The sequence below is a fragment of the Tachyglossus aculeatus genome, chromosome 9 (assembly GCF_015852505.1).
Source record: "Tachyglossus aculeatus isolate mTacAcu1 chromosome 9, mTacAcu1.pri, whole genome shotgun sequence".
Taxonomy (NCBI): Eukaryota; Metazoa; Chordata; class Mammalia; order Monotremata; family Tachyglossidae; genus Tachyglossus; species Tachyglossus aculeatus.
In genome coordinates, this window is record NC_052074.1 from 48,452,005 (window position 1) to 48,475,674 (window position 23,670).

The 23,670-nt window shown below is 39.5% G+C and overlaps 1 long non-coding RNA gene across 1 annotated transcript; it reads left to right on the plus strand.

The window, feature by feature from the left end:
* The first annotated feature begins 15,322 nt into the window (after positions 1–15,322).
* On the plus strand, positions 15,323–18,211 carry LOC119931994. Its single transcript, XR_005452269.1, has 3 exons — positions 15,323–15,581; positions 17,659–17,789; positions 18,122–18,211. It is a non-coding gene; the product is annotated as an uncharacterized LOC119931994 (long non-coding RNA).
* The last annotated feature ends 5,459 nt before the right edge of the window (positions 18,212–23,670 follow it).

A 23,670-nucleotide genomic window follows, 5' to 3' on the forward strand; every position in this document is an offset into this window, starting at 1 on the left:
TAACCACAGTGGTGCTATCATGTCATGTCAGAGCTGACAGAATCCTCTCTGGCCCTCTATTTATCATCATTGTGAAGTAAAGTAGAGGTATGCACCATGTCCAGTCTAATTTAATTTATTCCTGTAAGCCATGTCGACAAAATCAATAAGGGATCTGGATGCTGGTGTAAGAATACTTCTTTCAAGTCTACACACATCATTGAAAGCCCTGGAAACAATCATTTTTAATTGTTATATAAGGAGATCTTGTCCTAGAGAAACATTTGTGATAAGATAGCAGAGGATCAAAAACAAATGTAAATTTATCTCGGCACTATGGGACCAACTGTAACCTTAAAGTAAACCAAGGTATCATACTTACCGGCACCACGAAAAGCTTTCTTCTACCGCACATTGTCCAGCAATGCACTAGAAGACAAAGTAGAGAACTGAACTAAGGAAGTCAGCATAGCCGTGTCAGAGTGTGTCAACGTAATGGGACACCAACTCTAAGAGCAACTGAATATTTAGAGGGCTATATTGTTCTCTAACCATCTATATGGGAGGGTGACACCTAGACCCACCATAGATGCCTGGCTTTTTGAGCACTTCCACCCATGTTATCTGCAGGTCATTCTCAATAGCAAATGGTGTAACAGGATTACAAGAAATAAGGCTCTGGGACATAGTGCAACAGCTTTAAGTTATGCTCAACATCTGTTCAACTTCACTGGGTGAGCCGTGAACACAGGTAAGATCAATAGGCTAAACAAATGGCTGAGATGAGTTGGAATACCGTGTCAAAGGGAGAAGAGGAGGGAACAGAGCAAATGTTTCAAGATTGCAGGGAAGCACAGATTCAGGGAGTGTGTCATGTTGGGAGTCACTGTGGCAATATACCGGTGTGACCTGTTGCAATCAAAAATTGCTCTTTTTGAGTAGATCTTTCATGAACATTGTGAGACTAAAAGGGAAAACTGAAAACAGTACCAGACACGAACAGTGGGGCAACAAAGGATCATCTTTGTGCATGTCCAGTGTGGTAGGGATGGTTGCTCACATGCCAGTCTTTTCATCTTTATCCATCATGGTTACGGGTACCCGTAAAATGTACTGTTATTGACATTATGCTTAATAATAATAATAATAACAATAATAATTATTATGGTATTTGTTAAGCAGTTACTATGTGCAACTGTACTGTACTAAGTGCTGGAATGGAAACAAGCAAATTGGGCACAGTCCCTGTGCCACGTGGGGCTCAAAGTTTCAATCCCCATTTGACGGATGAGGTAACTGAGGCCCAGAGAAGTGAAGTGACTTGTCCAAGGTCACACAGCAGACTAGTGGCGGAGCCAGGATTAAAACCCATGACGTACTGGCTCTATCCACTATTCCGTGCTGCTTCTCACTTGAACATGAGGACCATTATATATACAGTGTATGCCACTAGATACTGAAGTTCTTCAGCTGTCTTCATTTATTCATTCATTTGTACTTACTGAGCACTTACTGTGTGCAAAACACTATACTAATCCTTGGCAGAGTAGAATATAACAATAAACAGACATATTCCCTGCCCACAATGAGCTTACAGTCTAGAGGGGGAGACATGAATTACATAGGATTTTCTCAGAGAGTGTAACACACAAGCCTTTACTCATTTTTGTTCTAACTTGGGACTTTCCAGAAGTTCTTCAACTATTTTCAGTTCTGCAAATTGAATTCAGAACCTGAACACTGCTGAGGGTTTCAACGCTGAACACTGTGTACTGGTTTTAATATACCATAAACCTATGTTTTCTCCTCAGCATTACCTATTTTTAACTTCAACAGTACATTGACAATTGATTATTTTTTTGTAGACAGGCGCAAAGCACCAAATTATCAAGACCTCAGTTTGTAGGGGAAGTAAAAAAGACTGCTTAAAAAAAGTTAATGGGAAACAACAGGAAAACAAATGTCTACCCTTGACAAGTGGAAGTAGGGGTTTTATAAAGAGCTGTTATGGTCCATTTTTACCAAACTACTGTTCAGAACCCCCTTAGCTCCCTGGACCAACATTCTTCAAAAACCTTATTTCTTTTCCCTGCCTCCCTCTTCATCCCTCATAACAAAGTTTTGACCCACAAGTCAAGGAATCAGAGAAGTGGAAGGGACTCTGTGGAAAGGGAATGTGACTGTTTATTGTTGCATTGTATTCTCCCAAGTGCTTAGTATAGTGCTCTGCACACAATAAACGCTAAATAAATTGACTGACTGACATCCCATGCCCCCATACAAATGAAAGACTAAACTATCTATGTCAGAGAGAGAGTTGAGTATTCTTCAAAGGTAGCCAGGAATTTTACCATTTCAGGGCATTTATTAAATTAAAAAACAACAAAAGTGCTTTTTATTTCACTTAGTCGCAATAATAATAATATTCTTTGATTATCTCATATTACAAAACCCCGTCATGCTTTTTGCTTCTCATCCAAACAAACCTTTAACCGTTCCTCTCTCCTGAGTCTCTTCCCACCTTCCGACTCACGTCTTTCTTCAGCTTTATCAAAACATGTCCCTTGCCTTTTTCTTCCAAGTCTTCCTTTAGGAGCCATTCTTAATCCTCCCTGTTCCCTGTTCATTCATTCAATCATATTTATTGAGCGCTTAGTGTGTGCAGAGCACTGCACTAAGCACTTGATACCACTAGTCAATTAAAAGCATTGATGAGCACCTACTGTGTGTAGGGCACTCTACTGTTTGTGGGGGAATACAATAGAATTAGTAGACATGATCCCTGCTCTTGAGGATCAGACACGAAAGGAAATTATACAGAGGAGGAAGTAATGGAACATAAAGGTACGTATACAAGTGCTACAGAGGTGGAAGTACAGGGAATAAATGTATTATCTCATGTATCACCCAATGGTATTGAGCATTTACTGCATACAGAGCACTGTACTTGGTACATGCAAGAGTACAATGCAGCGGAGTTGGTAGACATAGTCCCTGCCCACAGGGAGCTTACAGTCTAGAGGGACTATACTACTGTATTGCTTACACAGATTACTCCTGTATTCATCTGTTCATTTATTTATTTACCAGTATTCATAATTTATAACTATTCTCTTTTTACCATGTTATACTCCTGCATTTATATCTATTTGTCTCTCTAATTACAGCTTAAACCCCTCCAAGAGAGAACTTATCTTTTGTCTTTTTTAGTCCTCAAGGGGCTAGCACAATGATTCCACACAGCAGGTGCTCAATAAATGCCTTTGATTCTGTTTACTGATATCATTATATCTCCCTTTTCTATCTAAGTTAAACAATCCCTATTTCTTTACCTTTCTTCTATAGGTTCCCTTTCCTAACTCCTTTGTTATCTTCATTGTTCTTCCTAAAATCCTCTCTGTATTTCTCTCTCCTTAGTACCAATAATAACAATAGTGATATATCCCTTATTAATATTTGGTTTGAGACATACATAACTCCTAAGCCTTTTTTCCCCACAGGTCTTTCACAGAACTCGACCTGTATATGCATTTTGTTTTTCAGTATAAACTATATTACCCTGCCTTTATCTCTTCTGAACATCATTCTGTTTGAAACTGTCCATCTCTCCAATTTGGCAAAGTTATTTTGAATCTTAATGCTGTTTTCTAAAGTGCAAGATATCCTCCAAATTGGCGTTGCCAGTGAATGAGCATGTTTTCTATTCAAAAGTGTGGCCCATTGATGAAAATGTTTAAAGCTCCTACTTGCTGTAAAGCAAAAACACTAGATCTGTGTGGATACATGTGCTTAATTTTGTAATACATTTTTATGTAAATGGAATTTTACAGAAAAATGAATCAGACATGTATTCTTCTCATAAGTAGGTGTACAATTGTACAGTTGCCTTCATCTTGATTTGTCAGTTTGTGATGTAGCCAGAATTTACCTAAATGGAGTGATTTTTTTTAATTTAAAAAGTCCATGCAATCTTGCTACACAGTTGGGAATATGATATATTGCATACCACTGCAAATCAAACCTTAAATTAGCAATTAAGAATGCCTTTTCTTTACAGTGTGCTTTGCATGAGTGACACTTTCAAAAAGTTTTTTAAGAGCATTTGCAAACATTCTTAAACTGATTAAGTCTTGAAGTGGAATATTCTGATTTTAATTGTGCAGATGAAACAGATTAAGAAATTAACCAGAAGAGTGCTTAAACATTTAAGATGACTAACACAATTAAAATCTACAATTGCTTTACTTTTCTGGATTTTATAAAGCTGAACAATTAATTGCTGCTTATTTAGAATGTGTTTGCAGGTCAAGGAAAGGCAGCTTTATATTTATTTTGGTCATATGCATCTATATTAGGAAGCAAAGAGCAAAGAATGGCTTATCAAGTTAACTAAATTGTGCTGCAAAATATTTTGCCTGCATTTAAAGATACGTTGAATTTTATTACTTGTTTATTTAGGCAGTTCAAGCCATTTCTCAGGTCACAGTAAAATGACACCGAGCATTTTACCATTGCCTTCCCAGGGTTTCTCATGAAGTTCACTCGGGAGTGTCCTTTGATTGATCTTTCAGCAAAACAGACCTACAGCAGTTTGTTTATATGACAACCCCTGGGACATAACAAAGACTCATGACAAAGGCAAAGATTTACTGGTGTGCTACAGTTTAGGCTTAGGTTCAGCGAATTCTGTTTCCTCACTGAAAAATGTCTTTCACATGGATATGAAGATTTCTAAAGCTTGCACAGGCACACACTAGGAGTTACAGCTCAGTTTGGTGTTTCATAAACAGGGTTCAAGCTAGTGGGGATTCTTTCAAGCTGTAAATACTTCGTTTAAAAAATCTGTTCCTTCCTTCACTGACACCAAGCCATTTCTATCCTAAGCCGGGGCAACAGCACTAGCTCTCAGCATGAGGAAGAATCCCTTGTTACAGATTTCCGCTGACACTTACCTGCTTCTGGCAATAGGACTCTCCGCCTAGAGGATTTTTTTTTGGATTCCATGGAATTGATATTTTTTGACATTCCCACTGGGAACTCTCTTGGAGGTCAGGAAACATGTTGGCCATTTGGGGGTGTGGATTGAAATGGAATTTACAAACAGACTGCACATTTAAGCTGAAACCTTTTTTAGGTTGAAGCCGAACAACGTTTCCATAAAGTTGGCATTGGCTTGCAAAAAACTCAAGACTCTTTTGGAGGTGGACCTAAGGAATTTAGGAGAATATATAGCTCATTTAGGGAATCATCCCTAAAGCGACTACATTATCCAGAGGGAAAAGATATTTCTTGCTCCTAAACAGAAACTGGAAATAGGGAAGCCTCCTACAGAGAAGGTTTTTCCCTCCTTTTCTGCCTACTTGGAGGCAGGACCTTTAAAAAGAGGTGGAGTGGGAATTTGGCCTTCCTCTTCTCTTTCCCTAGAGCCTAGGGGATGTCTCTAGAAGCCTCACTGCTTTTGTCTCTGGGAATAGGCCTCCCCACATGAGTACTTCCTTTTATCACCTTGTCAGATTTGTAATTTTTGTGGAAGAAGCTTACACAAGGCAATAAAGGACTTGAAACTTTCCTTTGAGTTTCCCTTTCTTTTAGTTTTTATACTACTCTAAAATTCCCATGTATGAATATTAATCCTTTTTAAGACATATATTGGAATCCTTAATACTTTATGAGAACTTTAGTATCTGTGTACTTTTGATTGTCATGGAAGGCATTTATTGCACAGCACACAGATAACTTTAAGTGAAAAAATGTTTCAGCCCAAGGAACACACTATCAACCCTGTATAAACCATCCATTATGACTCCCAGTATCATGCCAAACTGGGAGTTCAAAAAATTGAATATATTGGTCTATTATTCTTGCACATTCAGTAATGTTAGAGTCATCGGTTTGCAGTGTACTCTCATTCCTTTGACCGTCAATGAAATGACCCTGATGGATCAGCAAAGAAGGAAGCTGGTTGAGGAGAGTCATGCAAATTCCGGTCCTTCAATTTAACAACAAAAAAAGGGAGTTCATACTGGCCAATTTGAAAAGAGTAAAAATAGTAAAAATTATTTCAGTTTCAGTTTCTCTAACAAAGTATTGCAGAAGTACCTGACTGATAGTATTTCTAGCATGAAATATGTGGCACTATGTTCCTGGTCCAGACTAATGACATGGGATGAGAACTTGGGGTGGATGAGGAGGAAATATCAAGATGCTCATTTGTGAAGCGCTCAGACCTAGATTTCTAAATTGTGTTCGTGTGGAGGATGGCAGCAGTACATTCTGCCAGCTGCTGATGGATCTGTATCCTTTAATCATTTGATATTCCCCTTACTCTCAACCCCACAGCATCTCTGTACCTTACATATCAGTAATTAATTTATGTTAATGTCTGCCTCCCCCTGTAGCCTGTAAGTTCATTGTGGCCAGAGGAGGTATCTTCCAACCCTGTTGTATTGTATTCACCCAGGAGCTTATTCAGTCACTCATTCATTCAACTGTATTTATTGAGCACTTACAGAGTGCAGAAAACTATACTAAGCATTTGGAAAGTACAATACAGCAATAGAGACAATCCCAGCCCACACTGGGTTTACAGTCTGGGGTGGGGAGGGAGAGAGAGACAGACAGACATAAAAACAAGTAAACAGTTATCAGTATAAATAAATAGAATTATAGATATAGATAGGTAAGTGCTCTGGGGTGTGGGGGGAGAGCAAAGGGAGCAAGTCTAGGTGACATGGAAGGGAGGAGGAGCTGAGGAATAGGGGGCTTAGACTGGGAAGGCCTCTTGGAGGAGGTGCAACTTCAATAGGTCTTTGAAGGGGGGGAAGAGATTGGCAGATTTGAGAAGGGAGGGTGTTCCAGGCCAGAGGTAGGATGTCGGGGAGAGGTCGGCGGCGAGACAGGTGAGATTGAGGCACAGTGAGAAGGTTAGCTCTCTACACAGTAAGCATTCAAAGATATCACTGACTGATTGATTGACTGACTGATCATCCTGACACAAAAACACCCTGGAGCAATTAAGGAGGATAGAGTGAATTATATGGGTCCAACAAGTCAGTTCTATTAGGACAGAGCTCATCCTGTGCAAGAGTTAAACACTGGGCCGAAGAAGCATCTCAGGATAACTGAGGGGAGGCCACTAGCAGACCAAGGAAGGAAAGGATAAAGGGGAGCCTGTTGTACATCTGATGGCAGGGCTATTACCAACAGGAAAAATATAAAATAAATCATCGGAACATATGATTATTAGGATGAAAAAAGGATGACACTAACTGCTATTCTTGACACAACAGTTGCCCGTTGCAGTCTGCAAAAGGTACATAAACCAGAAACCCTACCATCTGACTAATTAACTCGGCAGCAGGAAGGGAATGTATGAAAGGATAATTAATAGGTCAGAGACCCAATGCTGTGTTATGATTATTCCAGCAATATTATGATAATTTGAGTAGCATACAAAAGTTTGTGGAAAGCTGGTTGCTAGCTAGGACTCCAGCTGATAAAATATTTGAAGCCTGCTCATTCTGGACTCCTGGGTAGCTTTCCATCTTTCTTGAGTGCATTTATCCTTTAGTTTGGGTGTTAAAAGGAACAGGGTGGAGGACCTGGAAGTCTGGAAAATTCTTTTTTACAATTAGACCATCCAGGTCAAAAGCAGGTAAAGACGATAAATGCAAGACCATTAACTCAATCAATCAATGGTATTCATTGATTGACTGCACTTACTCTGTGCAGAGCACTCTACGAAGTGCTTGGAGGAGTACAATACAACAGAGTCAGTAGACACATTCCAGATGTAAAGTGATTGAGAATCAGTCGATCAAAGGCATTTCATTCATTCAATCAATCGTATTTATTGATCGCTTACTGTATTTAGTGAACACTATTGGGTGCAGATCACTGTCTTATGCACTCAGGAGAGTGTAATACTAATACTTTAAGCTTGTTGTGGGCAGGGAATGTGTCTGTTTATAGTTCTTTTGTACTCTCCCAAGTGGATAGTACAGTGCTCTTCACACAGGAAGTGCTCAATAAATACAACTGAAGGAATGAATGAATACAGAGTTGGTAGACCTGTTCCCTGCTGACAGGAGCTTTCATTCTAGTGCCTGGAAGATAGAGTATGGCCCTGGGAGTCAGAAGGACCTGGATTCTAATCCCGGATTTGCCACTTCTCTGCTGTGTGACCCTGGGCAAGTCACATAACTTCTCCGTGCCTCAGTTACCTCATCTGTAAAACAGGGATTAAAAGTGTGAGCTCTACTTGGGACATGGACTGTGTTCAACCTGATTAGCTTGTATCTCCCCCAGCACTTAGTAAAGTGCTTGGCACAAAAACTGTTTAACAAATAACCATAAAGTAATTGCAAGCATAAAGTCTCAATTTGACCTGAGAATAGGATAATGTTACCCTAACATTAAAAAAAAAAGACTTGTTCTCTGTAATGTGGGAAATCTCATAAGAATTCTACAGAGGTTAGACGATGTTCATGAAGGAAGTATCTCCAACTCCATTCCTACTTCTCTGTGAGCCTCTGGGGCCTTGGGAACTGAATGTAAGATAGGAAGCAAAGTATCTGCTGGGTGTTCCATCCCACCTCTGCACTGACTTGCCATTTAGCCTTGGGTCATCTACTTAACTTTAACTTTCTCTTCTGAAGAGGGGGATAATAATACTTAACTCCCCATCAAAGATGTTTTGGAACTCATTAACTATTGTTTATAAAATATTTTGTATAGCTAAACTTGCTCTTAAAAATGTCAGTCCCTTTGATTTCCCAACTTCAGTTTATTTTAACTTCACAAATGACAAAAACTCCTGGATCATCAGCAGCAGCAGAACCATTCATTCTAGACTGGGAGCCCGTTGTTGGGTAGGGACCGTCTCTATGTGCTCCCGATTTGTACTTCCCAAGCGCTTAGTACAGTGCTCTACACACAGTAAGCGCTCAATAAATATGGTTGAATGAATGAATGAATTCATTGAAGACTTATGGTGTGCTGTACACTAAACTACACGTTTGGGAGCATACAATTCTAGTAAAAGCCACAGGCCCTGCCTTTGAGGAGTTCACAATCTAACAAGGAGAACAACAGACACAACTTGCCAAATGTATAGTAAAGAGTAATAATAATAATAATGATGATGGCATTTATTAAGTGCTTACTATGTGCAAAGCACTGTTCTAAGCGCTGGGGAGGTTACAAGGTTATCAGGTTGTCCCACGGGGGGATCACAGTCTTAATTCCCATTTTACAGATGAGGTAACTGAGGCACGGAGAAGTTAAGTGACTTGCCCAAAGTCACGCAGCTGACAATTGGCAGAACTGGGATTTGAATCCATGACCTCTGGCTCCACAGCCTGTGCTCTTTCCACTGAGCCAGACCGCTTCTCTGAGAATAGGCTCAAATGATAAAAATGATGTAAGCCATTGAACAAACAATAAGTACACGTACACATGAGTGCTATAGTAGGTGACAGAACGAACTGACAAGGAAGTGGGATTAACTAGGAAATACCTCTTTAAAGAGGTAGTTTTTAAGGGAGGATTTTTGTTGGTAGGGAGAGATGTGGTTATGCCAGATTTAAGGGAGCAGGGAGTTTTCATACAGGGAGAACTGTATGAGCAATCGGTTGGAGACAGAAGAATGGCTATCAAGGAATAGTTATCTTGAAAAGAATGAAGAGTGTACACTGGGCTTTAGGTGGGGAGAAGAAAGCAGACAGGAAAATAAGAAAAAGATTGTGGAAAACTATAAATCTAAAAGTTTGGAGTTTTTGTTTAAAGCAGAGAGAAACAGGTATATATAATTTAGTATCCCTACGGTACCTTATAATTATTTATTTTATTTATTCCTCACTAAAACCCATGACTTATTTTTGTATTGCTATCATTGTTTTACAGATAAAGTTACTGAGGCCCAGAGAGGTTGCCTGATTTATCTAAATTTACATAGAGAATGAGGATTAGAGCTAGGATTAAAAACTACAAGCCTGTGTTTTCTATTACTTAGCCTATTGAATGAATTTGAGCAAAAGATAAACCAGCAGAAAGGTTGTCATTGTAATTTAATGAACCTGAGAGGTTAACGGAAATGAGGCATTTGCAGAGATAAAATTGAAAACCTTCTGTTCTGTTCTCTGTTACACAGACTCATTAATACAGGTGTCCGTGATGTTTTGTCAACCAGGCAGCAATATTTTATTGAATGACATTCAATGATCATTCTATGAATTTAGCACTGAAACGTTTTAAATAAACATTAATTCATTCATCTCAACAATTCCTTTGTGATGAAAAGGTGCAAATGGGGTAGATGCCATAAGTCAAATAACGTATTAAGAATCACTAGACAAAATCACTGAGGAAGTAGCGTGGCCTAGTGAGAAAAGCATAGGCCTGGGCATCAGTGGACCTGGGTTCTAATCCCAGCTCCACCACTTATCTGCTGTGGGACCTTAGGCAAATCACTTAACTTCTCTGTGCCTCACCTACCTTATCTGTAAAGTGGGGATTAAGAGTCTGAATCCCATATGGGACATGGAATGTGTCCAAGCTGATTAGGCTGTATACCTCAGTGCTTGATACATGGCCTGGCACAAAGTAAGCGCTTAACAAATACCATTAAAAAAAAACAGCATTTTGATATTTTGTAATCCTGGGATTCTCAAGATTTTGTTTTCTACATTCACAGTTTTCTCACCAAATCATAATGACCAGAAAACAGTGACAGCAATTTGTTCTTTATTCCACATGCCTTTCCTCATCGGCAAACTTTGAATCCACAGAGGAATGAGGGGAGTCTTTCCCTTTCAGAAGTAAAAAGAGGCAATTTCCAACCTGTGGTTGCTGTGGGGCTGATGAAGGAGTAAATAGAGGGTTCAAATCCAAATGCAAGGGCAATGCAGAAAGGAATGGGAGAAAAGAAAATGAGAGCTTAGTCAGGGAAGGCCTCTAGAAGGAGATAGAGTTTTAATACGGTTTTGAAGAGGGGGGAGTGATTGTCTCTCTGAAGAGGGAGGTCATTCCAGGCCAGAGGCAGAATAAAGTCAGCGGCAAGATACACAAGATCAAGATACAGTGAGTAATTGAGTAATTAGAGGAGCCAAGTGTGTGAGAAGGGTTGTAGTAAGAAATCAGGGTGGTAAGGTAGAAGGGGGCAAGGTGATTGAGTGCTTTAAAGCTGATGATAAGGAGTTTCTATTTAAAGTGGAGGTGCAAGGACGACCACCAGGAATTCTTGAGGAGTGGGGAAACGGTTCTGAAGAAAAATGATCTGGGCTGCTGAGTGAAAAAATTGATCTGGGCAGCTGAGTGAAATATGGACTGGTGTGGGGAGAGAGAAGAGGCAGGGAGGTCAGCAAGGATGCTGATCCAGTAATCGGGGTGGGATAGGATAAGTGACTGGATTAATGTAGCAGCAGGTGCCACATAGTAAGCACTTAAATACCATGATTATTCTCCTTCTCATTAAAGAAAATTGTGTCTATTTACACTATTTTACTTTCCAAGGGCTTAGTATAATTTTCCACAATCAATCAATCGTATTTACAGAGCACAGTACTAAGCATTTGGAAGAGTCAAATACTACAGAGTTGGAAGACAAATTCCCTGACCACAAGGAGCTTACAGTCTAGAGGGGGAGACAGATATTACAATAAATTACAGGTATGTTCACTAATGCTGTGGGCCTGAGGGTGGGGTGAATATCACGTGCTTACAGAATATAAATCCAAGTGCCAGGGTAATACAAAAGGGAAAGGGAGTAGGGGAAATGGACACTCAGTAGGGGAAGGCCTCTTGGAGGAGATGAGATTTTAATACGACTTTGAACGTGGGGTGAGTGGTAGTCTGGCATATATGAAGCCCCAGGGAGGGAGTTCCAAGCCAGGTGGAGGATGTAGGCAAACAGTTGGCAGGAAGATAAGTTAAATAGAGGTACAATAAGTAGGTTGGTGTTAGAGGAGTGAAATGAGTGGCTGGTATAGTAAGAAATCAGCAAGATAAGATGGTGCAAGGAGCTAATTGAGTGCTTTAATGTCAGTGGTAAGGAGCTTTTATTTGATGCAGACATGGACGGGTAACCACTGGAGGTTCTTGAGGAGCGGGGAAACATGGCTCTGCACACAGTCAACATTCAATAAGTACCATTGATTGATTGATACTGTATTTATTTTTGGAAACTGTGTGTGTGTCAGGGGTGTACGTATGTGAGTAGTCAGGTTGTGCTTTCCTTCCTTGTCTTTACTGGTCTTTTTTTCTGTTTGTTAAATCTTTCTGTAGAACAGCTGTGTCTCTCTTCTGCACTGGCACTTCACAGTCTCTGCTCACTGAAGGCACTGAAGTTAAACCTTGGTTTTATTAGCCACAGTGAAGATCAACAGCTGCTTGGTTCACGCAAAGGCCTGCCTTGCTTTGGAAGCAGTAAAGAAAATAAAAGGATCCTGTAAATGTTCTCTCACTTGTCACTAAAATAGTAGCTAATATAGTATTATTATGCTTTATTAGTTCTTCAAACACTAAGCATTGAGGGGTATAGCCTGTTTATTTTGAGACACTTAAGCTTAATCCTCATGCGCTTAGTATAGTGCTCTGCACACAGTAAGCACTCAATAAATACGATTGAATGAATTCTAAAACTCTCCCCAGCCCCATAATGAAGGATACCATGTCCTAATTAACAAGAATTCTAGATCTGTTAATCAAGTTAACGAAGTTTTCCAATACTGAGTTTGATTTTCACTTTCAATCAATCAATCACTGGTATTTATTGAGCGCTTATCATGTACATGTACGTATCCTGTATATATGTATATATGTTTGTACATATTTATTACTCTATTTATTTATTTATTTATTTTACTTGTACATATCTATTCTATTTATTTTATTTTGTTAGTATGTTTCGTTTTGTTCTCTGTCTCCCCCTTTTAGACTGTGAGCCCACTGTTGGGTAGGGACTGTCTCTATATGTTGCCAACTTGTACTTCCCAAGCACTTAGTACAGTGCTCTGCACAGAGTAAGCGCTCAATAAATACGATTGATTGATTGATTGATTGATGTACAGAGCATTTTACTAGGTGTTTGGGAAAGTACAACGTAATAGAGTTGGTAGAAACAATCCCTATCCTCAAATATTAAAATAAATTACAGGTAGGGAAAATGGTAGAATGAAAGAATATTTACATAAGTGCTGTAGGGATAGGAGAAGCAACCAAGTGCTTAAGAGGTAGACCACCGAGTGCATAGTCAATGCAGAGAGAAGGGTGGATAGGAGAAATGAAAGCTTAGTCAGGGAAGACCTGTTAGAGGAGATGTGATTTTGGGAGAACTTTGAAGTTTTGAAAGTCAAAACAATCTTGACTTTCGAGAGAATCAAGTCTATGCAATGTGCGCACCCAGGTTAAAGAAAAGTAAGACTGCTTACTCCACCCGATTTCCTTCTCTCCCTCTGGGGACTGAGCTCTATGCTGCAAGTGAAATAATTTCATTGTGCAGCTTCAGAATCTGTTTAGCAAGGCTCCTAAACGGGCTTTCATCAGCAGTTATTATGCTGAGTGTCAGAATCCCTGATTATGCATACAATTTAGGAAACTCAGGCTACTTCTGCTTTGGGGGCTGTGTAACTGGACCCCAACTGGTGATTCCCAGAACCAGGGAGTGGTCTGTAGAAATTGCTTCCCCTTAAGGAGTGGACACTGGAATCTTCATATTGTGTCCGACTGGATAGTTGAGTCTAGGAACTGGGCAACAGGGCTAGATTCAAAAATAGCTGTTCTTCCCAAATAGTATGTTCTATAGTATATAAAATATTTATGTTGTTACTGCCAGTATTTATATTGCTTATGCATATATTTTTTTGAATTAGGAAATTTGGTGATGTGAAGAATCCACTGTGATGAATAATGTATTCAAAGAAAATAGCTTGTGTCCTTGGCATTACAGCCGCATCGTGCATTTTGCACATGATATCACCAGACTCCATATTTAATGTCTTCTTTGATTAATATTGTCAGTGTGTGTGGTAGATTTCCAAATGAGAACCACACTTCAGTGCAATTTGCTGGAGGGTTTACACTTCTGGAGAGCAAAGAAAGGACCAAAGCTAGTCCATTATCGTCCGTGTGAAAACTGGATATCCAAACACTGCCACGAGATGAGAAAACTCAATTTAGAAATCTTACGGGTAGTAATTCAGCTCAGATATTTCTAAACCTTGATTTAAACTTTTCCTAGGATCCTTACCAAAGAGTAGTTTCAAATGCAATTGGAAGGAGATGTGAAATCTTGAAGTTTTCTATTGGGAGCTATGAAAATAGTGTGGTGACCTGCTTGCTTTTACTTACTCACTGATGACCTGTGAGTGAACTAGCAATACAGACTTTCTAGACTTTTTGCATATGACTTTTCTGGGTCTTTTTACTGATTAGAAAGTAAACTAATGGTTCTTCTTTTGACTGAATTGAGGGCTCAGATATTTTACCAACACTACTAGATTAGCTTGTTTTCTTCTTCCAGATCCTTTAAAAAATTCCCAGAGTATGAAGTATTTTGAAATGACTCATCAGAAACATTGCTCTTGGTATTAATGTGATAAAATATTCTAGAAGGCATGAATCAAAAAGGTAATAAAAGCTAAATGCATTCTGACTTCAGTCTGCCTGGTTGTCATTATATGTAGTACAGTTTCAGACCCTCCACTGAGTTCCTAATACATCTTGATCACATTCTTTTCTAAGTCACATTTCCAGGTCACACTGCTTTGCCAGAAACCAACATCAGTAAAGACCACTCCCCAAACTCTAATCCTGTCTCCCTTATTTTTGATACCACTGCATAACCAACATTTAGAAAGTAAGACAGCCAGCCTTTAAGGGAAGATGCAGAGAAAGGATTTGAAGGCATCATGGAAAATGATCCTGTGCATTCCAATATTTTTAAGGAATGAAATTATTTTTGACCACTAACTCATCTGCATTTTATCTGCTTATTTCTTTTGCTCAGAAATGAATATTTTCAGAAGCTGAATCCCATCAGTTCTCAAATGATAACGACTATTTTCCTAATTCTAGAGGTTGAATATTATTACACAGCATTGGTGTGCTTTCACTTTCGGAAGACCAGCAGGAACAATTCCTCTTTGCAGGGAGAAGAGACTAAAAACACACAGGCATTTTCACATACGAAATTTCCAGTGCGCAATATCCTCTAATAGAACAATAGCTTCTTTATGATGGGGGAAAGATGGTTTCCCAACAGAGTTGGACTAGCTTCTGGTTCCCATGGTAACCCCTCCTCAGATTCTGACAGCATGCGACACCTGGTGATCTAGGGTCAAACAGCCGTTTACAGCATCTTGGTCCACAATGAGAATTTTAGAAAAAACAAACCCCCAAACTGACAAATGCACGCAGCCACACGCAGAACATTCACAATGGCTGTGGGCTTGCCAGGGCAAACATCACTTAAGAATTCTAGCACTGTGTATTATTAGTACTATCTTCCCATTTTCCTGGAAAGAAGGGATATTTTTACTTCGAAAAAGGCAACCTTTCGGAGCTGGGAGGCTGTTAGCTTGTGAAATTGGCTGGCTTTTCACTAGGTATGTTAAAGTTTGCCTCATCCTGTTTGCCCTGGTTTGGGCAGTAAATCTTAAAATACAGGGAACTTTGTTTCCCTTGATACCTTGTTGGGGCCCTGGTGACTCTCCTGATGTATAGTTTAACTTGTGCCTTCAAACAAATCAACCAGACCTATAAACTCAAACACCAGTTATAAGTGTTTTGTTTTTCTCAAATCTTTCAGGATGTATGCGTGGGTGGGGGGTGGGGTGTGTGTGTGTTATTTTTATTTTCATCTTATGCCCATCCTTTTTCCTCTCAGGGGGTTTTATGAAGGTTAAAACTTTCTATTGATCTTTTGGGGACCCCTCGGAGAAAGGATTTGAACTGCATTGGAAATCTCACTATAAGGGGTTTTTCTACAAAACTTCTGGTTCTGCTATTTCTCGAGGTATTGCTAATTTGTCTGACCTCTTTCTTTTGACCTTGCCCAAAGTCTGACATGCAAAAAAGTACACCTCAAGACCTGTTATGCAAAATAATTAAATAATAACTAAAATGGTTATTTCACATTTGGGCAGCTGGGAACATTGTTGGTAACTGCATTATTGAATGATCTGAAAAAGATGAGCTAATTTAGATTATAATGAATTGACACTTTGGGGAAAGAAAATATTGTCACCTATTTTAAATTGGTTCTGTTAAATTCCCAGAGGCAGAAAAATTAAGAACAGCACTTTGAAAAGTACTTGACACATAATAAGCGTTTAACAAATACCATTCAAGAAAAAGTGGGTTCTTAATGTGAGTCAATATCCTGTGAGTTAATGTCCATTGAGGGTCAGGGGAGGGAATTCAAGGCATTAACACTATCGGTTGCCAACTTTTTAATTACTGCATTTCTGAAAGTAAGAAACGGACAAACTGTTCCACTAATCAATTTGATATGTGATGGAGAGAAGTCACTCAGCTTCACTCTCCCCCTGGATAAAATGAGGACCATATTCCCATTTCCCAGAGGAAGGAATGTACAGACCCCAAACTAAGGATTTTATTTGTCATTAAACAAGATCTATGGCTCCATACACACCACAACAGCACCACTAAAGAGAGCAGATGGAACCACCTCCATCAAAGACAAAGGGAATGCTGCCCAGGTAATGAGAAATATACAATGAATTCATGAACCCAAGCACTTAGTACAATGCTCTGCACACAGTAAGCACTCAATAAATACGATTGAATGAATGAATGAACTAAACACGTCTTCTATCATCTAAGATCTTACTATCAGTAGTATCATCTTGAAAAAGTAATGGCATCTACACACATATTTCACGGAGGCATGGGTTGTAAGATTAAATGACTTAACAGCACATTCATACACTTGGTCTTACTGACCACCTACTGTGTGTAAAACACTACACTAGACACTTGAGAGGGTATAGTAAAAGATATGGTCTCTGTTGGGCAGACATAAATCATCTCCATATAGTGGGAGCAGGAAGGAAAATAAAGATACAGTTGAAAATAGCAAGGGTAGGGCCAAGTGAATTTAATGGGCAAATAAATCAAAAGAGTATGTAAATCAATATATGCATAAACATTAAAGGTGGATGTTGGAATGGTTGACCAAGGGTGGTGGAAATTAACTGAGGACTACCTACCGAGAAGCTGCGATGTCAGGAGGCTTTTGAAGATGGAGAGAGTTGTGATCTGATGGACTGTGAGCCCACTTTTAGACTGTGAGCCCACTGTTGGGTAGGGACTGTCTCTATATGTTGCCAATTTGTACTTCCCAAGTGCTTAGTACAGTGCTCTGCACATAGTAAACGCTCAATAAATACGATTGATGATGATGGGATGGGACTTCCAGACTGTGAACGATCTGGGTTGCATTCAGGATTGTCAAGAGTGGGGTACAGTATGAAGGCTAGTTACTGCATATAAATATTGTTCTATAGAAAATGTTTCTATCTAGTTTGAAAGTTCTTTCAAAAGAACAAAATGATTCAAAGAAAGACTTATGCTGGCTAACAACATACCCCAAAGAATCAGAGCTTACATGTGGAAGTCTAGCAGATTATTGGATCACTGATTCACTTCCTTTTTACACAGCAAAGGTACTCATTGACCTACGAAGTTTGATGAGTAACATCTCTGAAAGGGCATGGAGGTATACTGGATTAAATCGCCCACATTCTACTGATGATGAATAGGAAAACTGGTTGTATCAGGCAGCTGAAATGGTAAGAAATGGACTTCCCCTTTTAGGTCATTGGTTCAGGCCCAGTCAGAGACGCTGGTGTTGATGAATTCAGCACTGTCTGCAGGCTACCCTGTGGCCTATACTAAACAAGTTGGTAGTCAGGGTCTATTTTTCTTTGGTTAAGTGTCTACATCTTAGTAAGCATCACCATGAATGACAGTAATTGGTATGTTTGCTGGCAGCCTGACTGGAAAAGCTAAGATTTGTATAGGTTATCCAGACTATAGTTCAGGGCTTAGTTAGGCACATTACCGAAGCACTGCAGTAAAAACTTGCTTTTGTCTGCCGCCCTTCTGCTTTTCTTCTCCACAGGATAATTAAGGTGAATTGATTCTCTAGGGATGCCAAGCAACCACCTTTCCTGATCCCTGAATTACCTCAGAAAAAATAAATGATAATGCAAATGAAAGCCTGGGAGCTGTCTGAAAGAGCTTTTTAATTTTTGGCCAAAAAGAATACCTGAACTCTGTATTTTACCTTTTCTCCCTTCTATTCTGTATCTGGAGAAGGTGAATAGGTTGAGGATTTTGTTTCCCAAGACAGAATGAAAATCTCTGTTGTGAGTTGGAAATACAAGATTATCACCTATCTCTTGGATATATCTGGTCAGGTTATCATTCATCTACCTTTCTGTTTAGCAAAGTGCTGGCACATAATAAGTGCTTAGTCAATACCATAACTGTCTCTTGAAGAATCCTGACTGGGGAAAAAGGGGTGAGGAAGAGAGAAGAAAATAGAATAAAACCAGCTTGAAAAAACAAGTACAAAAAAGAACTTCTCACTTTCCCACCCAATCCATGTCCTCCCCATGACTTTCCCATAACTGCAGGCAGCATCACCATCCGCCATGTCTCACAAGCCTGAAAGTTTGGCATTATCCTTGACTCATTTCTCTCATTCAACCCACATATTCAATCTGTCACCAAATCCTGTCAGTCCTACATTCACAACATCTCTAAAATCCACCCTTTCCTCTCCATTCAAACTGCTACTACCCTGATCCAAACGCTTATTCTATCCCACCTTGACTACTGTAATAGCCTCCTTGCTGACCTCCCTTCCTCCTGTCTCTCTCCACTCCAGTCCATACTTCACCCTGCTGCCCAGATTATTTTTCCAAAACAACATTCAGTCCATGCTTTCCCACTCCTCAAGAACTTCCAGTGATTGCTCATCCACGTCCGCAATCAAGAATAAACTTCTTACGATTGACCTTAAAGCACTTAATCATCTTTCCCTCTCCTATTACCTCTATGATTTTTTTACTACAACCCAAACCACGCTCTTGGCTCCTCTATTGCCAACCTACTGACTATACCTTGAACTCATCTACTTTGCACTTGTACACTTCCTACTTCTGGCCTGGAACTCTCTCGCCCTTCATATCTGACAAACCATCACACTCCCCTCCTTCAAAGCCTTATTAAAAATCACATCTCCTCCAAGAGGCCTTCCCCGATTAAGCTCTCTTTCTCACCCTGATCAGCCACAACCCTTTATGGTCAAGATTAGTTCCATTAGAGGGTATGTGAGGAAAAATCCTTTGTGCTTAGGCAGAGAGTCTGTCTTAGAAAATCACCGAAGAGATACACAATCAATAAATCAGTAGTATTTATTGAGCGTTCACTCTATGCAGAGCACCATACTAAGCACTTGGGTGGTTACAATACAATAGGCACGTTCCCTGCCCACAAGGAGCTTACAACCTAGAGGGGAAGCAGAAGTTAAAATAAATTAGAGATAGTAGTTATACTCTGCCTGCACACGAGTCCTTGCATACACTCTGCTATGGAACACTTCCACAGAATAAAGAATAATCATTTTCTCTGCTCACCTCCTGAACACACTTCAAAAACAATACTTCTCTCCCCAGCATTTTGGGGAAGGAAGGTTAGTATGCCCAGTCAGTCTGTGCTTTCAAAAATGGACTCCATTCCCCCAAACTGGCTCATGAATATGTGCACCTAGGCACACATGTATGCAAAATAAAGGCAGCCAAAATCATGACAAGATCCCAGTATGACACCAGTGCGCCTTGACAGGTTACCCAGTGGCACTTGTTCTGAAGAGTGCTGATTCCCAAAGTTCTCAGGCAGCATGCCAACATAAAGATGACTTTTTCTCTTTGATTTCATCAGCTGCTACAGGTTTTTGTTCTTTTTTGTGGTATTTGTTAAGTGCTTACTATGTGCCAGGTCCTGTATTAAGTGCTGGGAAGATACAAGCTAATCAGGTTGGACACAGTCCATGTCCTCATGGAGCTCACAGTCTCAATCCCCATTTTACAGATGAGGTCACTGAGGCACAGAGAAGTTAAGTGACTTGCCCAAGAACACACAGCAGACAAGTGGTGGAGCCGGGATTCAAACCCAGGTCCTTCTTACTCCCAGGCCCAGGCTCTATCCATTAGACAACACTGCTTCTCTTTCTACAGGCTAGAGTAATTATTTTTTTTAAATGCTTCCCTCCTTTTTATCAGTTGATAGGTTTTTCTAACAGAAATAGGGGGTTGAGCTAGTGGTCAGAAAGAGAGTTTGAAGAGGTCCGAGAGACATCTGGAAGATGGAAGGATCAGACAGAAGCTTAAAGAGAAGGAATGGAGAGAGAATACAGAGAAAGCTCAGGAAACAACTTGATAATGATGATAATGGTGCAAGAGGCTTTTAAAGAATACACAAACCTGCAAGAAGGCAAGGGGTCTACCAGTGGGGAAGTGTAAGAAATAACGGGCTCAGAACAGGTTTGTTTGTCCGGAGCCGAATGAAAAGAAAAAGTAAGCAAAGGAAGCGATGTAGACTTGGTAAATGACAAAAATAAATTGAAATTTAAAATGGCGTGGGAAAATCTATAGACATTCTACAAAGAAAAGGTAATTTTAAAGTGTAATTTGCTATCAACCTTTGGTAACTGTCGGGGTTGGTCTTTTGAAATCTCCCGTTTCCCCATCTAAGAAAATCTGATTGACAAAATGAAAAGTATAGGGGGAAAATAGCAAAGAGGTTTAAGTCATAAGTTACAAATCTAGTGATTCTGGCTTTAACCTTCAACATAAAAGAAAAATAGCATCTGGATTGAAAAAACACTTAGTTATGGACTCTTCCCTGTTTTCAGGCTCTATTCTTTCACAAGTCCTTGAAAAGATAAATCCCACTATAAATAAACAGGAAAATAGGACTAGAAGTCTGAGTGAGCCTGCATTGTTTGCTTTTCCCCTTTTTTATATACTTGATTTGTGTTAAAAGATGAATGATTTTGGCCACAAGAAATTCACTGAATGGATTTTAGAAAATAAATCACCAAGTGCAATTTATTATTTTTTCTTCTCTATATTTGGTAAGCAGTTACCTTTCTAAAGTTCCAAATGACCCATCTTAATTTATATATGGTATTTACTTTAAAACACATTTTAATAAATGAAATATATGGTATTTCAGATACTTTTTTTGTCCAAATACCCATTTCCAGAAGTATAATCTGCCAAGGTCAAAATGAATTACTGAATACCATAGAACCCCAATTATTTCTATCTATACTGAAGAATTGTCAGTTGCTTCATGAAAAATCTTTACATTTATTAGGAATTCAGCAACAATCATTTTAAAGGTCCTTATGCCTTTCAAATGCCCTCCATCACAGAACTGGTATCATATTTCGAGAGATATTTGTTAAAAAGGCAACTATCCTTACTCCGCCCTAAATTCACTCATTCAATTCATTCAATCGTATTTGAGCGCTTACCGCATGCAGAGCACTGTACTAAGCGCTTGGGAAGTACAAATCGGCAACATATAGAGTCGGTCCCTACTCAACAACAGGCTCACAGTCTAAAATTAAAGTTTTTTTGTAACTCTGCAACGAAGAGTTTATTTTGTGTTCTGCTGCATATACATGCAAATGAGGCCATTTATGCTATCAGAGCTAATTGGGTCTCTCTTTTTTTTTAGATCAACACTAAGAGATACTTACCTGAAAGGGCTTCTTTGTGTTTATTTTCACCTCAGACTTTCCCAAGGGTATGAATCTTAGGCCAATGAGCCCAGTTAATTATTATCTTTAAACTCAAACAGGAACTTGGATGTCATCTCAGTTACTTTTAAAAATAATAAAATGGGGACTACTCTCTTGTTAATATTAAACCCTTTGGAAACTAATGCCTAAAATATTCCGGTCATGTTCGCCCACTCTCCAATGGTAAGTGACAATTTCTACCACCATGTGGATAAGTGGGCTACTCATACTATATGGATCCCCTTGGTTCTACCACAGAGGAAGAGCAATTCTTATATTGGTTGATCAGAGGTACTCTCGCAACCCTCTGACCAATAAGTTTCTGATAGGATGCAAGCGAGTCACTCCCAATCAGAAACAAATAAAAAAAAAACACTTTGCTTTGGACTAGTACTCCGAAAATGTTACGATCTAATCAGAAAGAGAGGATACCCATTGAAATTTGAAAGTAACAGGTTTAAAACAAAAGGAAATATTTTCACACACCAGGTGGTGAACACATGGAGTTATAAGGAAGGAAGTTGTGCTGTCAAAAATAACAGTAAATTTAAGGAAGGTTTGGATAAATTAATAACAAGCATACAAGAAGCAAAGAGAGGAATGTAGGGGGAAATAGGGATGTAAGAATGCAGAAATTCATAACTATTAGGATTAATGTTAAGAAGGGCAGCCATCCTTCCGATGATCCAGGCATTCTGTTACCACTGTTGGCCAAATACAGGGCTGGAAAGATCACTAGTTTTGACCCAATAATGGGTATTTCTTCTGTTCTCAAACATTTGGCCTGCAACCAGGTGCATTTGCTTGCAGGTGAATAATAATAATAATAATAATAATAATAATAGCATTTATTAAGCGCTTACTATGTGCAAAGCACTGTTCTAAGCGCTGGGGGGGATACAGTGTGATCAAGTTGTCCCACGTGGGGCTCACAGCATTAATCCCCATTTTTACAGATGAGGTAACTGAGGCTCAGAGAAGTTAAGTGACTTGCCCAAGGTCACACAGCAGACTTATGGTGGAGCTGGGATTCGAACCTATGACCTCTGACTCCAAAGCCCGTGCTCTTTCCACTGAGCCACGCTGCTTCTCGAATGATTAATGCATTTACTTGGAGCTGGAGTAATCTGAAAGGAATACGCAACACTCATTTGTCCAAAATCTACTTGAGCAAACAAAATTTTCAGTATTATATTACCTGTGCAGGTAACTACTATTTTTGGAGACAATCAATGGTATTTATTAAATTACAACTGAAGTGTGAAACACTGGACTAAGAAATGCACACTCTTCTTTTAGACTGTGAGACCACTGTTGGGTAGGGACTGTCTCTATATGTTGCCAACTTGTACTTCCCAAGCACTTAGTACAGTGCTCTGCACACAGTAAGTGCTCAATAAATACGATTGACTGATTGATTGATTGATTCTGCCCTCTAGCATTTTATAATCTAATGTCTTTCCTCTCCACCTGTCCAGGGAATCCTGAGGTTTACTTATTTGCCTAACCAAAGCAACATTTCAGGGTGTTCCATTGATCCACCTGTCCAATTTTCCTCCTAGTACTGCTCCTCACCCCTTCAGCATCCTGCATAGTGTTGGCATATTTCCCGGAGCCTGGAGGGACGGGGGATGAGGAAAGGAGTACACAGCCACTCTCGTCCCCAAGAAGGAACTGCTAACAGGAGACTCCCGGGCCAAACAGAGGCACAACCAAGGACAGACTCGCTCAGAAAAAAGCCCACGCTCTCTGACCTCAACCTACTCTTTTGGGTCCTTTACTACTATTCTTATTACCATTATTATCATCATTTATTAAGCAGTTACAATGTGCAAAACACTTCACGGAGCACT